Source organism: Trichosurus vulpecula, chromosome 2 (genome assembly GCF_011100635.1).
Source record: "Trichosurus vulpecula isolate mTriVul1 chromosome 2, mTriVul1.pri, whole genome shotgun sequence".
Lineage (NCBI taxonomy): Eukaryota > Metazoa > Chordata > Mammalia > Diprotodontia > Phalangeridae > Trichosurus > Trichosurus vulpecula.
Genome location: NC_050574.1, coordinates 286,472,344 through 286,489,240, shown reverse-complemented (window position 1 = coordinate 286,489,240; position 16,897 = coordinate 286,472,344).

Sequence of the window (16,897 nt, the reverse complement as noted above, 5' to 3'; positions counted from 1 at the left end):
TAATATTTATCCAATTGTTTAGATCTGACTTTATTTGTGTGAAAAGTATTTTACAGTTGTATTCATATAGTTCCTGGGTTTGTCTTAGCAGGTAGACTCCCAAGTATTTTATATTGTCTACAGCTATTTTAAATGGAATTTCTCTTTTTATCTCTTGCTGCATATATATATATATATATATATATATATACACACACACACACACATATACATATATATATATATATATATATATATATATATATACAGAAATGCTGATGATTTATGTGGGTTTGTTTTATATCCTGCACCTTTGCTAAAGCTGTTAATTATTTCAAGTAGTTTCTTAGTTGATTCTCTAGGATTTTCTAAGTATAACATCATATCACCTGCAAAGAATAATACTTTCATTTCCTCATTATCTACTCCAATTCCTTGAATTTCTTTTTCTTCTCTTAATGCTATGGCTAACATTTCCAGTACAATATTAAACAAGAGAGGTGATAATGGGCATCCTTGCTTGATTGTATTGAGAAAACATCTACCTTCATCCCATTATAGATAATGCTGGCTGATGTTTTTAGGTAAATATTACTTATCATTTTAAGGTAAGCTTCATTTATTCCTATGCTCACTAGTATTTTTAATAGGAGTGGGTGCTATATTTTGTCAAAACCTTTTTCTGTATCTATTGAGATAATCATATTATGGTTTCTGTTGCTTTTGTTATTGATATGGTCAATTATGATGATAGTTTTCCTAATACTGAGAAACCCCTTCATTCCTGGTATAAATCCTACCTGGGCATAGTATATGATCCTTGTGATATATTGCTGTAATCTCTTTGCTAGTATTTTATTTAAAATTTTTGCATCAATATTCATTAAGGAAATTCATCTGTAATTTTTTCCTCTGTTTTGGCTCTTCCTGGTTTGAGTATTAGCACCATATTTGTGTTGTAAAAGGAATTTGATAGGACTCCTTCTTCACCTTTTCCCCCCAAATAGTTTATATAATACTGGCATTGATTGTTTTTTAAATGTTTGGTAGGATTTGCTTGTGAATCCATTTTGTTCTGGGGATTTTTTCTTAGGAAGTTTATTGATGGCTAGTTCAATTTCTTTTTCTAAGATTGGGTTATTTAAGTATTTTATTTCTTCTGTTAATCTGGGTAATTTATATTTTTGTAGTTATTCATCCATTTCGTTTAGGTTGACAAATTTATTGGCATATAATTGGATGAAATAGCTCCTAATAATTGTCTTAATTTTCTCTTCATTGGTGGTGATTTCACCTGTTTCATTTTTGATATTGATAATTTTGTGTTCTGTCTTTTTTTTTAAATCAAGTTAACCAATGGTTTATCTATTTTATCATTTTTTTAAAATAAAACCAGCTTCTAATTTTATTTATTAGTTCAATGGCTTTCTTACTTTCAATTTTATTAATCTCTCTTTTGATTTTCAGTATTTCCAATTTGGTGTTTGATTTGGGAGTTCTAATTTGTTCTTTTTCTAGTTTTTCTTTTTTTAGTTGCATGCCCATTCACTGATCTGCTTTTTTCTATTTTATTGATCCCTAAGTACCACTTTGGCAACATCCCATAAATTTTGGTATGTTGTCTCTGTGCTGTCATTCTCTTTAATGAAATTATTGATTGTTTCTATGATTTGTTCTTTGACTCACTTGTTTCTTTTTTAGGATTAGATTATTTAATTTCCAATTGATTTTTAATCTATTTCCATTCTTGAAAGTAATTTTTATTGTCTTGTGATCTGAAAAGGATATGTTTACTATTTCTGTTTTTCTGCTTTTGGTTGTGAGGTTTTTATGTCTGACACATGGTCAGTTTTTGTGTAAGTGCCATTTACTACTGAGAAAAGGTCTATTCCTTTCTTTTTCCATTTAATTTTCTCCAGAGATGTATCACATCTAATTTTTCCAGAATTTTATTCACCTCCTTAACTTCTTTCTTTTTTTGGTAGATTTATCTAGTTGTGAGAGGGGAAAGTTGAGGTCCCCCACTAGTACAGTTTTATTATATATTTCCTCCTGTAACTCATTTCACTTTTTCAACAACTTAGATGTTATACCATTTGGTGCATATACGTTTAGAATTGATATGACTTTATTGCTTATGGTACCTTTCAGCAAGATATAACTTTCTTCTTTTATCTCTTTTAGTTAGATCTAGTTTTGCTTTTGTTTTGTTTGAGATCATGATTGCTATCCCTGCTTTCTTTGCTTCAGCTGAAGCATAATAGATTCTGCTCTAGCCCCTTATCTTTACCCTATGTGTGTCTCTCTGCTTCAAATGTGTTTCTTGTAAACAACATATTGTAGGATTCTGGTTTTTCATCCATTCTGCTATTCACTTCCATTTTATGGGTGAGTTCATCTTATTCACATTTTATAGTTAATGATAACTGTATATTTCCCTCCATGGAGTTTTTTGCTTGTTTATCCCCCGCCCTTACCTCCTACCATTTCCCTCCTCACATGTGTTTTCCTTCTGATCACTGCCTTCCCCAGTATACCCTCTCTTTTATCTGTCCCCGCTCTTCTATTATTCCTGTCCCTTTTTACTTCTTTATAGGGTAAGATAGATTTCAATATCTGAGTATGTATGTTATTTCCTCTTCAAGCCAAATTTGATGAGAGTAAGGTTTAAGCTTTGCTTGCCACACCCCCCATCTTCCACTCCATTATAATATCTCTTTTATGTGAGATAATTTACCCCATTCAGTCTCCTCCTACTTCTTCCAATGCAATTTTCTTTCCCACCCCTTTATTTATTTTTTGCTGGCTATCATCCCATCAAAGTTGCCTTATATCCACACACTCTGTTTACGTATGTTCCTAATTGTTCTTATAGTAATAAAGTTAAGAGTTACAAATATTATCTTGCCACATAGAAATATAAACAGTTCAACTTTGTTGAATTTCTTATATTTCTTTTTCTTGTTTCTTTTTTTATGAGTCTTGTATTTGGAGATAAAGATTGTTTTATTTAAATTCAGCACTGGTCTTTTATTTGGAAATGCTTGGAAGTCCTCTATTTTGTTAAATATCCATTTTTTCCCACTGAAAGATTATATTCAGTTTTACTGGGTAGGTGGTTCTAGGTTGTAATCCTAAGTCTTTTGCTTTCTGATATATCATATTCCAAGCCTCCCCAGTTCTTTACTGAGAAAGCTGCCAAATCATGTGTAACCCTGACTGTAGCTCTATGATATTTGAATTGTTTCTTTTTGGCTGCTTGCAATACTTTCTCCTTGACCTCTGAGCTCTGGAATTTCGCTATGATGTTCCTGGGATTTTTCATTTTGGGATCTCTTTCAGGCAGTGGTTGGTGGAGTCTTTCAATTTCTATTTTGCCCTCTGATTCTAATATATCAGGGAAGTTTTCTTTGATAATTTCTTGAAAGATGTTGTCTAGTATTTTTGTTTCTTTAATCATAGCTCTGTTCAGGTAGTCCATTAATTCTTATATTATTTCTTCTGGATCTATTTTCTAAGTCAGTTATTTTTCCAATGAGAAATTTCGCATTTTCTTATATTTTTTCTTTTTACTTTTTGTTGTATCATATCTTGCTGTCTCATAGAATCATTAGTTTCCACTTGTTCAATTCTAATTTTTAAGGAATTATTTTCTTCAGTGAGTTTTTGTACTTTCTTTTTCATTTGGCCAATTCTATTTTTTAGGGAGTTATTTTCCTCGGTAAGTTTTTGTGTATCTTTCCCCATACTATTCACTCTTTTTTCATTATTCTCTTGCATTACTCTCATTTCTTTTCCCATTTTTTTTATTCTACTTCTCTAATTTGGTTTTAAAAATCCTTTTTTAGGGGTGGAACCAAGATGGCGGCTGGAAAGCAGGGACTTGCTGAGGGCTCTCCCCCAGGACCCTCCCAACACCTATAAAAATGGCTCAGAACAAATTCTAGAACTGCAGAACCCACAGAATAGCAGGAGGAAGCAGGGCTCCAGCCCAGGACAGCCTGGATGGTCGCTGGGTAAGGTCTATCCCACAGAGCTGGGAGCAGAGTGGAGCAGAGCCCAGCATGGGCTGCACCCAGACCAACCACACTGGGAGCTCAGTGGAACAGGCCCTAGCACCCTGAACCAGTGAGTTGTGGCAGTTACCAGACTTCTCAACCCACAAACACCAAAGACAACAGAGAAGGTTACTGGGTAAAACTGTGGGGACAGAGTGAAAGGAGTTCGCAGTTTGGCCACCGCCCTGGAGGTGGGGCAGCTACAGAACTACAGCTGCAGTTGCTTCCAGCCCCTGGCCCACTCTGTGGAAGGAATTAAGTGGCGGATCAGAGCGGGAGGGCACAGCTTGCTTAGATATGAGTCCAGTCTGGGTAGGCGGTTCTTCGGGGAGGAGGAATGCTGGTGTGGCAGAGCTTGCTGTGTAGAAATAGCTCTAAAAACAATAGCACATCCCTTCAAGCTTGGGACAAAGTAATCTCTACTTTACAAGCAGTCATACTCCCACGAAAAACTCAAGGGTCAAGTAGTTGGCTGGGAACAGGGCCACACAGTGAAAATGGACTCAGATTTAGACTCAGACTTTGGAATCTTTCTTTCGTGACAAAGAAGACCAAAACATACAGCCAGAAGAAGTCAACAAAGTCAAAGAGCCTACATCAAAAGCCTCCAAGAAAAATCTAAACTGGTTTCAGGCCGTGGAAGAGCTCAAAAAGGATTTGGAAAAGCAAGTGAGAGAAGTAGAGGAAGAACTGGAAAGAGAAATGAGAGATGCAAGAAAACCATGAAAAACAAGTCAATGACTTGCTAAAGGAGACCCCAAAAATACTGAAAAAAAATAACACCTTAAAGAACAGACTAACCCAAATGTCAAAAGAGCTCCAAAAAGCCAATGAGGAGAATAATGCCTTGAAAGGCAGAATTAGCCAAATGGAAAAGGAGGTGCAAAAGACCACTGAAAAAAATACCATCTTAAAAATCAGATTGCAGCAAGTGGAAGCTAGTGACTTTATGAGAAATCAAGATATTATAAAACAGAACCAAAGGAATGAAAAAAAATGGAAGACAATGTGAAATATCTCGTTGGAAAAACCACTGACCTGGAAAATAGATCCAGGAGAGATAATTTAAAAATTATTAGACTACCTGAAAGCCATGATCAAAAAAAAGACTCTAGATATTATCTTTCAAGAAATTATCAAGGAGAACTGCCCTGATATTCTAGAGCCAGAGGGTAAAGTAGAAATTGAAAGAATCCACCAATTGCCTCCTGAAAAAGATCCCAAAAAGAAAACTCCTAGGAATATTGTCACCAGATCAAAGAGAAAATACTGCAAGCAGCCAGAAAGAAACAATTTGAATATTGTAGAAACACAATCAGGATAACACAAGGTCTAGCAGCTGCTACATTAAGGGATCAAAGGGCTTGGAATATGATATTCCAGAGGTCAATGGAGCTAGGATTAAAACCAAGAATCACCTACCCAGCAAAACTGAGCATCATGCTCCAAGGCAAAATATGGACTTTCAATAAAATAGAGAACTTTTGAGCTTTCTCAGTGAAAAGACCAGAGCTGAATAGAAAATTTGACTTTCAAACACAAGAATCAAGAGAAGCATGAAAAGGTAAACAAGAAAGAGAAATCCTAAGGAATTTACTAAAGTTGAACTGTTTTGTTTGCATTCCTACATGGAAAGATAATGTGTATAATTCGTGAGACCTCAGTATTAGGGTAGCTGAATGGAATATACATATATATATATATATATACACACACACAGAGGGCACAGGGTGAGTTGAATGTGAAGGGATAATATCTAAAAAAAATCAACTCAAAACAAGGGATGAGAGAGGAATATGTTGAGAGAGGGAGAAAGGGAGAGATACAATGGGGTAAATTGTCTCACATAAAAGTGGCAAGAAAAAGCAGTTCTGTTGGAAAGGAGGAGGGGGCAGGTGAGGGGGAATGAGTGAATCTTGCTTTCATTGGATTTGACCTGAGGAGGGAATACCATACATACTCAATTTGGTATCGTACCTCACAGGAAAGAAGGAGGAAAGGGATAAAAAAGGGGGAATGATAGAAGGGAGAGCAGATGGGGGAGGAGGTAATCAAAAGCAAACACTTTTGAAAAGGGACAGGGTCAAGGGAGAAAATTGGATAAAGGGGGATAGGATAGGAAGGAGTAAAATATAGTTAGTATTTCACAATATGAGTATTATGGAAGGGTTTTACATAATGATACATGTGTGGCCTATGTTGAATTGATTGCCTTCTTAGGGAGGGTGGGTGGGAAGGGAAGAGGGGAGAGAATTTGGAACTCAAAGTTTTAAAAGCAGATGTTCCAAAAAAAATTTGTGTGCTACTAGGAAATAAGATATACAGGCAATGGGGCATAAAAATCTATCTTGCCCTACAAAAAAGTAAGGGAAAAGGGGATGGGGGGAGTGGGGTGACACAAGGGAGGGTTGATTAGAGAATGGGGCAATCAGAATATATGCCATCTTGGAGTGGGGGGAGGGTAGAAATGGGGAGAAAACTTGTAATTCAAACTCTTGTGAAAATTAATTCTGAAAACTAAAAATACTAAGTAAATAAATAATGATTAAAAAAAGTCAGAGGTGCGCCCTAGCTCCCTAAACACACTATTTTAGCTTTTCCTTTTTCCTTCTAGTTGTAGTAGGTTCGTTTCTACTGACGAATATCTCTCTGTTAATTTATCACTTTAAGGATGCCCTAGCTCTGGACACTTCCCTTTGGTTTGTCTCTGGCATCAAAGATCTTTTACATCATATCAGGGATGAGTGGTAGTTTGTTGTGTCTTCCCCTACACGGTTGAATAATAATAATTTTAAAAATGAGAATGGAGCCTTTCCTCACCCTGTTGTCCCTGACCTAACATTACCGGAAGGGAAGAAATAAGCATTTGTTAAGTCCCTACTGTGTATCATGTGCTGGGCTAAGTGCTTTACAAATATGAAGTCATTTGATCCTCACAGCAACCCTGGGAGGTAGGTGCTACTATTATCTCCACTTTAGAGTTGAAGAAACTGAGGCAAAAAGGGCAAGTGACTTGTCCAGGGCCATAGAACAAGTAAGTGAGGCCAAATTTGAACTCAGGTCTTCTTGACTCCAGGTCTAGCACTGCCCCTTCCACTGTGCCACCACCTTTACTCAAAGGAAGTGGAAACTTTGCACTCAGATCCAAATCTCAGTTTTGTCTAAATTAGGGGACTAGGCTAGGCCACTGATAAATATTTTCTTCATTGGCTACAAGGTACTTTCTTCCCATATCCTAGTGGATCCACAAGACCTGAGAGACCTTGAGTCTTAAGGTCTTGAGAATAGGTTTGGTGACTTAACCAGATAAAAACACAAAGTACATGTGGTCTCCCTTAGTGTGCTTAGTTGGGCTCTGATCTTGTGCTGTCCTAAGCTTTTTGTGCTGGGGCTCTGGATCTTACTGCTGGCTTTCACTGTGCTTCAGGGCTTAGCTGCTTGCTTTTTCTGGAGGATAAGCTTCCCTTTTGCCTTGTAGTGGGAGGGGGGATGGGGCCTTCCTCTTGGCCTCCCCTGGGTGTGGAGTTTGGCTGCTGGCCTCCTCCAGAGGTAGGACCTTGCTCCTGGGTTGCTATAAAAATAAGGTCTCTCTCTCTCCTGGTAGGCACCAGGGGACAAAATGTTGGCCAGCCCTGGTATGGGGCTTCACTACTGTTCACCAATGTGGTCAAGACCTTGTAAGTGGCTTGTGCTCAGGGTAGGGTTGCAGGGGTGGGGCTTTGTCTCATCTCACTTGCCTAGGAGGTTGTTGGTTTGCAGGATGGTGGGGCCTCAATGGTGGATTGCCCCAAACTTGGAGCCTTGTTGAGAGGCTCCCTGCTGCTGCTGCTCTTGAACCTCTCCCCCTTCCCATCCGAATGAGATAGACCTTTCCTGCTGGGCTGGTAAGCTGCTTCCCTGCTCCTAGATCAATTCTGAGGTGATTTACTAGTTGTTTGGAGGACAATTTGGGAAAGCTTCAGAGGGTTCCTTCCTCACTGTGCCATCTTGGCACCGGAAGTCCAATTTCTCATTTTGATAATACTGATACTATAAATATAACAACAAATATAAAAATTATGGATAATGTTGTTATTATATTAATATAACTAATAACCTTTTTATGTCTCTTTGAAAACATCTTTCCCTCATTTCTTGTAGCACAATAGTATTCCATTACGTTCACATACTACAACTAGTTCAACCTTTCTCCAGTTTACAGGCATCTCAATGGTTTCCAGTTTCTTGGAAAGAAGCATAAAGAGCTGCAATACATATTTTTATAAATATAAGACATTTTCCTGGCAGGGTATGGGGGGGGTCAGGGAGCATGAACTATTTAATAACTACTTGTGCATAATTTCAAATTGCTTTCCAGAATGCTGTATCCCTTCTAAACTGAAAAATAACAGTATTAATATCCACCTACATCAGACTGAATATTTAAAATTTGTTTCAGGTAGTTAGGAACTATAGAAAAAATGCCATGGCTTTTGCATTAGAGAATGACTGACACCATTTCACCTGTAAGATGGAAAAATAATAGCACCTACCCCACAAGGTTGTTGTGAGACAATATTTGCAAAAAAAAGTGCTTAGAATTATTTTAGCACTTTTGAAGCTTAATTTAAACTGAAATTTAAGTATGTTAGGTTTTCACCTGAAATCTAATTGATTACCATTTGATATATATCTGAGCTAATTGCTAATTAATTAGCAATTAATATTTGCAAAAATGTGCTTTGCAAAAAAAAAATGCCTGGAAAATAGCAGGTGCTATATAAATGCTTGTTCCCTTCCCTTTCTTGTTTGACTCAAATTCCATATAATAGTGCCATATTTATGTATAATATAATATCTTTACTTGTGATATTCCATGTACTTTAGATAATACTGTTATATTATCTAATTCATTTTTACAATTTCCCAATAGTCTACATAAAGGTGAGTGGTAATATCTTTTTTACAGATGAGGAGATTGGAACAGACTCTAAACTCACACATAAAAAGAGAAGAAAATGTGTAGAAATCAGATTTCCCAACTATTAAAACAAATATACATGTAATAGATCATTTTAATATTTAAAACCAAATTTATAACACCTTAAAGTCATCCCTCCCCAAAGTGATGTGCCATTAACAAAAACACATATGCTCTAAAAGTGTTTTTAAAAGGTCTGAAGCTTATTTTATTTGTGAAGGAAGCTCCTGGTGCAAAAAGGCTCTCTCCTGATTAAGACCAGGATCTCCTTTGTAACATAATCTTAGAGAGTTTTCCAGGGCCCTAAGAAGCCAAATTACTTGCCAATGGTCATACATGTATGTCTCAGAGGCAAGACTTAAAGCCAATTCTTACTGACTCCACAGTCAGACCTCAATCCACTACTCTACACTGACTCTCTTAAACAAATATACATTATTTTAAAAATTAAACAATACAACATTTTCATCTCCCATTATCTGAATTCTGGAATTTCTATTTGGCTGGCAGGGTTTTTGATACTGCTAACATTAAAAGCAGGATCTCAGGCAGCATTAATACTTAATGATGCTATTAATTTCTGTGAGGGGAAGACAGAACCTCATCATTAGGCCTAGAAGGATTAAAAAGCAAATCATTCCTTCTTATTTTAAATGGAAATTTAAGTGTGTTAGGTTTTCACCTGAAATCTGATTAGTTACCATTTGACATATATCTGAGCATTTCAGTTCAGTATGCCTTTAAACTTGTGGAAATCTTTCCTTCCTCCTTTTCTCCCTCCTTTCCCTTTCCTTTCTTTCTTTTCCCTCCCTCCCTCCTTCCCTTCCTTCCTTCCTTCCTTTCTTTCTTCCTTCCTTGCCTCCCTCCCCATCACCTTCCCTCCCTCTCCAGCACACTGAACTAGAACACTCAACTCGCTATTAGACCAGCACCTGCTGACCATCCATCTGTTGGACTTCTTGGTTAATATTTTCCCCCCTTGCTTATTTCTTTAATGCCTGGGAGATCTCACTTTACATTTACTAAGATTAGTTCATTAAAATACTAATTTTAAACTGTAATTATCTGTTGGTTCGTATTGGTGGTTTAACCAGCAGTGGAACTGATATGTTTCTAACTGCAGGAGAGTTTCACATCTGTTCTCGTCCCCTGGAGCTTCGAGCAAGAGTTACTGTGGCACTTAAATGTAAGCAGCTTTGAGAGAGATGTCGGGAATGTGCTTTAAGGAAAGCAACAAAGCCAGGCAGGGAGAATTGTGTGTGTGTGGCAAATCGAAACAATTTGAAAAATATTCATGCTGATACTCTCCTTTAGGGAAAAAAGAGAAAGCAGCCATAAACAATAAACATATCAGGTAATAGTTCTGTTGTCATGTTGGGAGAATTTTAGCTGTGAAGTAGCAAATCTAATTCCAAGGACTGTTCTCTAAGGGAGTTGGTAATCTGCTGTCTCAAGCAAGTTAGGATTTGTGGATGGATTCTTGTCTTATGGCAGGGGTCAGCATCCCTCCTTAGTCCTGAGCACTGTCAGCAAAGCTAATAAATGCCTCTGGGTACCACTCATAGAGCTAAGGCAAAGTCAAATGAGGAAAAAAAAGTGGGAAGAGAAAGGAAAAAAGGGGACAGGGAGAAGGGAGAAAGAGAAGGAAAGAGCAATAGAAAGGAGTAGGGGTAAACCATCAAGAAAGTGCCTCAGATGCCACTGAATGAGACCACTGCTATAATATGTTTATTTCTGTCTTAAGAAAATCAGTAAAAGGTGCATCAGTTCTTTAAAGTATTTACCAAAGAAAAGGTTCTCCATATTGGAAGGACTAAGTAGTTATAAATCTGCATGGGCACAGTTTACGTTGATGGGGATCAGTCTTGATTTGCTCACTATCACAGGCGTAGAGAGATAGGTGGTACACAGTTTCCTATGTTAGGTCCTACGTATGTGGAGAAAGACTATGAGACTCTATAATGATAGAGGCACTTGCTGGCTCCTTGGCCACATGCTATGTTTTCCCAACTCTGTATCCTTATGTATATATTTGCCTCCCCCGAAATACCTTACTAAATGATGTCCTACTTGTCCTAATTTGATAAACTACTTTAACTAAAATGTTAGTGGCTGATAAAGAATGATGAATGGCCAGCATTTCAGGCAAAATGGCAAGGCTAAGGGGGAGGAAATTTTGGCACAAGGCTTTTTATCACCTTTTAAACTTAACTATGTGAGTAGCTGTGCATTCCATTTATATGTTAGGTTGGGCCCGCCCATGTATATATGTGTAAGAGAGAATAATAGACATTTAGCACTCTAGGTAGCCATTTTATTTCTTTATGAGGCAAAATCCTAGGCAAAGGGAGATATATCTCCTAAGAGTGTAGGTGAGTCAAAGGAAACTCTTCATTTTTTTCTCTCTGGTAAGGTGCAAGAGGATGAATTCACCACAATACCTAAGTCAAGAGGCTCTAATTGTATTTTACTTGATATTTTAAAGTTCCATAAGATATATCATGTTTCAGCTTCTAATACTCTATTGAAGAGAAAGTGACACATCCTTTCCTCCATGTTAAGTGACAACTATTTAACCCCATAACTTAATGTCCATTTTCTTTTCTTTTAAAACTGTATGACCTGGGGATTGGATTTTAATAATTCAGCTAAATGAGGCAAACTTAATGTTCTGAGTCTAGAAACTCAAAAATAAAAACCCAGTACTTGCCATCGATATGGGATACATAATATTTTAATGCTTAGGAGATCATTAACAAAGAAAAATATTACAGCTCTATCCACCCTTTGAGAATCGAACTAATGAACGTCTAACAGCTGCTGTTGAAAAATCAGCAACACCATCACTATCAATTCCAAGACAAAGCACAGCTGACAGATGTTTGATGTGATAAATCAGGCTGTACAAGGATTAAAATAATAAGTCCCAAATGTCCTTTAAAGACAGAGGTGCTAGAGCAAACTATTTCCAGGCACTTGCCTGCTTTTGAAATTTAGAGCATGGGTACAATTATCTTATAAAGCCAGTATGGACCAATGTAATGCATTATTGAAATATAACACAACAGAACAAATTTTATTACTATTACTTTCTCTTAGGGAAAGTCTCAAGGACTGCTTTAGACATTGCTTGAGGAGGTGTTATGAGAAAGTCTGAATTGGGTTGATAATTAACCGAAGTGGTGATGGTTTTTAAATAAGTTACTGGTTTTTAGGATTATGATACAACTCTATTATGCCATCTTATTAACAGGAAATGCCTTCCAATTATACAGTCTGCAACCCATCCATGCTTGCTCATCCTATGTGACTTTTGTCTATGTCTACCTATAAATCTGTCAAAATATCTCCATACAATCAGTGTTCTAAGGGTTTTTCTCTCATTCTCCTAAAACCGAATAGGCAGTCTTGGAGCAGGGAGACTATACATCAGTTATCCCTCTCTTTTGGTACATCACTAGTGAGTCTTTTTTTTTTCAGTCATATATTCCTCTATTGACATCCTCTACACTGGACTATTAAAAAACAAAATAAAACAAAACAGCTGATTGAGATCGATAATCATTCAAAAGAGTATGACTAAGTCTTCCACAGAAGAAAAACAAAGTGGATGAAAAATGCCTATTTATGATGCATAGATAGTCTGCCTATATAGCTCTACCATCAGCATACCCATCTTGAATAAATAATGTAAATTGGTAACGATTGGGCCCATAACTAAACATGAATGGGAGAGTTGGTAGATTGCTTTTGTGAAATAGCAGAACTTCTTAAATGACTCCAAACTTCTCCCTGGAACAAAGGCCCAATGTTTTTACTCCCAGTATTCTGATGATATTGTTGTATGGCTTTGAATCATGAAAGGCTACCGTCTCCAATGTAATTCAATATAAATATCACAAAGAAGGCAATGGAAAGAGACCTACATTGGGTATAAATAGGTTGCAACACATAATGAACTATGAAGAACTAGATAGTAAGTTTGTTATCAAAGCAATACATGATAAAAAAACGAGTGTATCACATATCAGTGGTATCTTTGTGGCATTAGTAGAAAATGAACAAGGGCCTTAGCATGTCGTACCATCTGTGATCAACTAATGGAAAGAAATTGATGAGTCATATAGGATAGAAAGGCATATATTGGTAGAATTCGCAAGTTTGGAGGAAACAAGCACATCAATGAGATCACAGATCCATATGCATATTGAGTACTTGAGACTGAAACGAAAGGAGATATGGTATTGTCAATCCTCTGGTGCTTAAAGCACCTGATGTACATGCAATAGTTTGAGACAGATTTATAGACACAGTGACAGTGCAAAATCTATTGTCCTTGAAAAAGAATGGGCTATTCTAAAAATGCTCAAATTGCATCTGGGCTCACAGGGTTCCCTCAGCCCATTCTTTGACAGTCAGGAAAGGTACGGACATTTTCCTTTATATAATTCCTATCAGGAGACTTTCCTTAATAATTTTTTAAACTACTTCAAAGGATCCACAATCTCACTGATGTATTTCCTGTCCCCTCCCCACTACCACCACTACACATACATTGACTACAACTACATAGTCAGGAAAACTTGGGTTCAAATTGTTCCTCAAATACTTAAGTAACTCTGTGATCCCAAGTGAGTCATTTAACCTCTGTCTGCCCCAGTCTCTTCATCTATAATATGGAGATAATAATAGTACCTACCTCCCAGTATTGTGATGACGATAAAATAACATTTGTAAAGGATTTTGCAAATCTTAAAGCACTATATAAATGCTAGTTATTTTTCATGCCTGTAAAAATAATTATTTTACAACAACTAGGCCTTCCTCTAAGTTTTTTAGAAATATTCCATGGAAACATATGAAGCTCTTGGACTATCAATCCCTCTTGTTACGTGATCAGATCTCCCCAACCCCCTTCTCCAGTCATACATTTCCTGGACCTGAAATAGTGTTTAAAAATGAGAAATGTAGAGCTCTTGGGGTAAATATTTGATTTGTCTATAATTTATATGTATTAACACATGCAGTTCAAGAAGTCCTTCATTAAGGTACATAAACTAAACTAAATTATCCTAATATTCTGTTAATAGCATTAAACCCAATATTAGGAATATTTCCTTTATGCATTTAAATGAATAGATTTATCAGTATTTTGTGAATCAAGAAGGCTAGCAGAGATAAAAGTTCATCAGCCTATTGCTGACTGCTTTGATGTAGACGGTATGATCTCTCTGCTTGGAGAATCCTCAGATGCCCTGATTGCTCTACAGACTAGTAGAGACTGTTGGACACTACAGACTATCTAAAGTCTGCAGTTTGAATTTTAAAATCTGAAAAACTATTTAAAAGTAGACTTGAGTCAGATAAAATGCAGGACAACATGTCTTCCAAGCATGGTTATTTCCTAACATGGGTGTCTTCACCTTTCAGAGGATTGTATTGATTGCCTGTCTCTAAAAATAATTTCACTGATGAATGCAGATGTAATGAGACATAGATGGCAAACATGCAAATTAATGTCGCCTTGACCTAAAAACACTAAACCTGCACAACACAGTCTTCTACTGAAAACTGCTAATAAAAATCTAGAGATTATTCCCCACACCCATCTTTCTCCCTCCCCCCATCTTGTGAATCATCACAAAGTTGGAAACAGAGAAAGTTTCTTCTAGTTTTGAAAATTCTACTGGTAGGTTTAGGAACAGGCCCAAAATAATGTGAGGTGTAGTGCTTATTACCCTTTGGCTGCTTGGTTGTTCTAAATTAAGGTGACACGCTGTAGAAAAGGTAAGTACTGTGAACTGGAAAACCTCTAATTAAGTGGCTGGATTCCTACCTCTCCTTTCCTCTAAGCTACTGGGATATTTGTCAAATTGTCAAGAAACCAAGGGTGTTCCTTTGGGCTGGTTAGGCAACAGGAAAATCTGATTTAATATGTTTTTGTGTTGACAAAATATGTTTTATGTTCATATGCCTTGGCCAATCAATATTAGGCAGACCAATTTCAAAGAAAAACAAAGGCAGCTGAATTCAAACGGCAATAGAATATGCTGAACTTTCTGGTACCCTGCCAAGAAGAAAGCTTCAGAAGCTAACATTTCAAATATACCCCCAATACAAATGATTATTCTCATAACAGGGACTGATACTGCAGCTAACTAGAGTCCACGAAAAAGTTGTTCAAGGCTCACATGCTGTATTCTTTGGAATGGTCAAGAAAGTGAATCTACCTCCTTCCTTCACATTTTCTTGTCTCTATTCCCTTTTCTTTATTCACACTATAAGCACTTTCATTCAGGCCTACAACACCTCTCACCTGGATTATTCCAATAGCCTCTTAAATGTTCTCCTTGCCACCAGCCTCTTTCCACTCCGATCCATCTTCTACATAGCTGTCAAAATATTATTTATAATGCATTGGTCTGACCATGTCACCCACTTTCTCAAGAAATCTCTGTGGTTCCCTATTGCCTATAGGATAAAAATAAAAATTATTCTCTGGCATTTAAAGCCCTTCACAATCTGACTCTAGTCTATCTTTCCAGGCTGAATACATACGCCTCCTCAAATGCCTTAGGTTCCAACCCAACTGGCCTACTTGCAGTTCCACCTCTCATCTTTATGATAGCCTTTGTGCTGGCTGTCTCCCATTCATTTCTATGTGGGTAGAACACTCTTCCTGCTCCTATCCTCCTCTAAGAAACCCAGTCTCCCTTCAGGTTTCAATTTACATGCCGCTTCCTTCAGGATACCCTTCCTAGTGGTTAGTATCTTCACCCCCACCAAAATTACTTTGTGTTTATTTTCTCTATACTTTATTTTGACTTTTCTCTGTACATGTTCTTCCCCCAGTAGAATATAAGCTCATTTAGTCCAGAGATGGTTTAGTCTTTTCTTTGTATCCTTGTAATTTAGTACAAACATTCCCAATCATCTTTGGTTGCTATACCCCTTTGCTTTTGATAACATTTTTCCATACATTTTTGTTCAATATGGCAAGAAATAAATTCTAGACATTACTGTACATATTCACCCAAGAAATAACACAGGTTAATTTCAACATTTACTATGATGTGGTTTGAATGATGCTATTGTTTAGTTATTTTCAATCATATCCAACTCTCTGTGATCCCATTTGGAGTTTTCTTGCCAGAGAAAGTGGAGTAGTCTGCCATTTTCTTCTCCAGCTCATTTTACAGATGAGGATCCTGAGGCAGACAGGGATAGGATACATGACTTGCCCAGGGTCACCAACTAGTAAGTTTCTGAGGCTGGATTTGAACTCAGTATGATGAGTCTTTCTGACACCTGGCCTGGTACTCTATTTACTGTGCCACCTAGCTGTTCTAAATTTGGATAATAGTAATTTCTCAAATATTTCTCAATTGCCCCCACCTTGACAAGCTTTTGGCACACCCCAGGAGTTTGCATTATCCAGGTTGAGGGCACAAGATTAAGTGGAGAATCTAGTACACAGTGAGTATTTAATAAATGTCTGACTAATGGAATTTTATTGAGTGGGAACTTCGCCTCATGTTTACATACCCTGAAATGTTTGATACCCTCCTGTTTTGTATTCTCTTAACAGTATACAACAGTTTTTTTTACTATATTTGAGGTTGTGAAGTGATGGGATTGGACTGAATGAAATTCCTTTTATGGACTCAATTTGACAGGTTGGACTTTTTTTCAGGCTTATTCTATGATCAGTGAAAACTCCTTTGCTTCCAGTAACATAAGAAAAGGCTATCCTTCAATTGTCTTTGCTTAGAATTTAAAACAGGTGTCTACCAGTTAGCATAGTCTCTGAACCACTATGACATTTGATGTGGAAGGTTCAACGTATGAATATATGTTCTCCAAGTTTTAAAAGCAACAACGAAATAGATCCTCAGTTGTC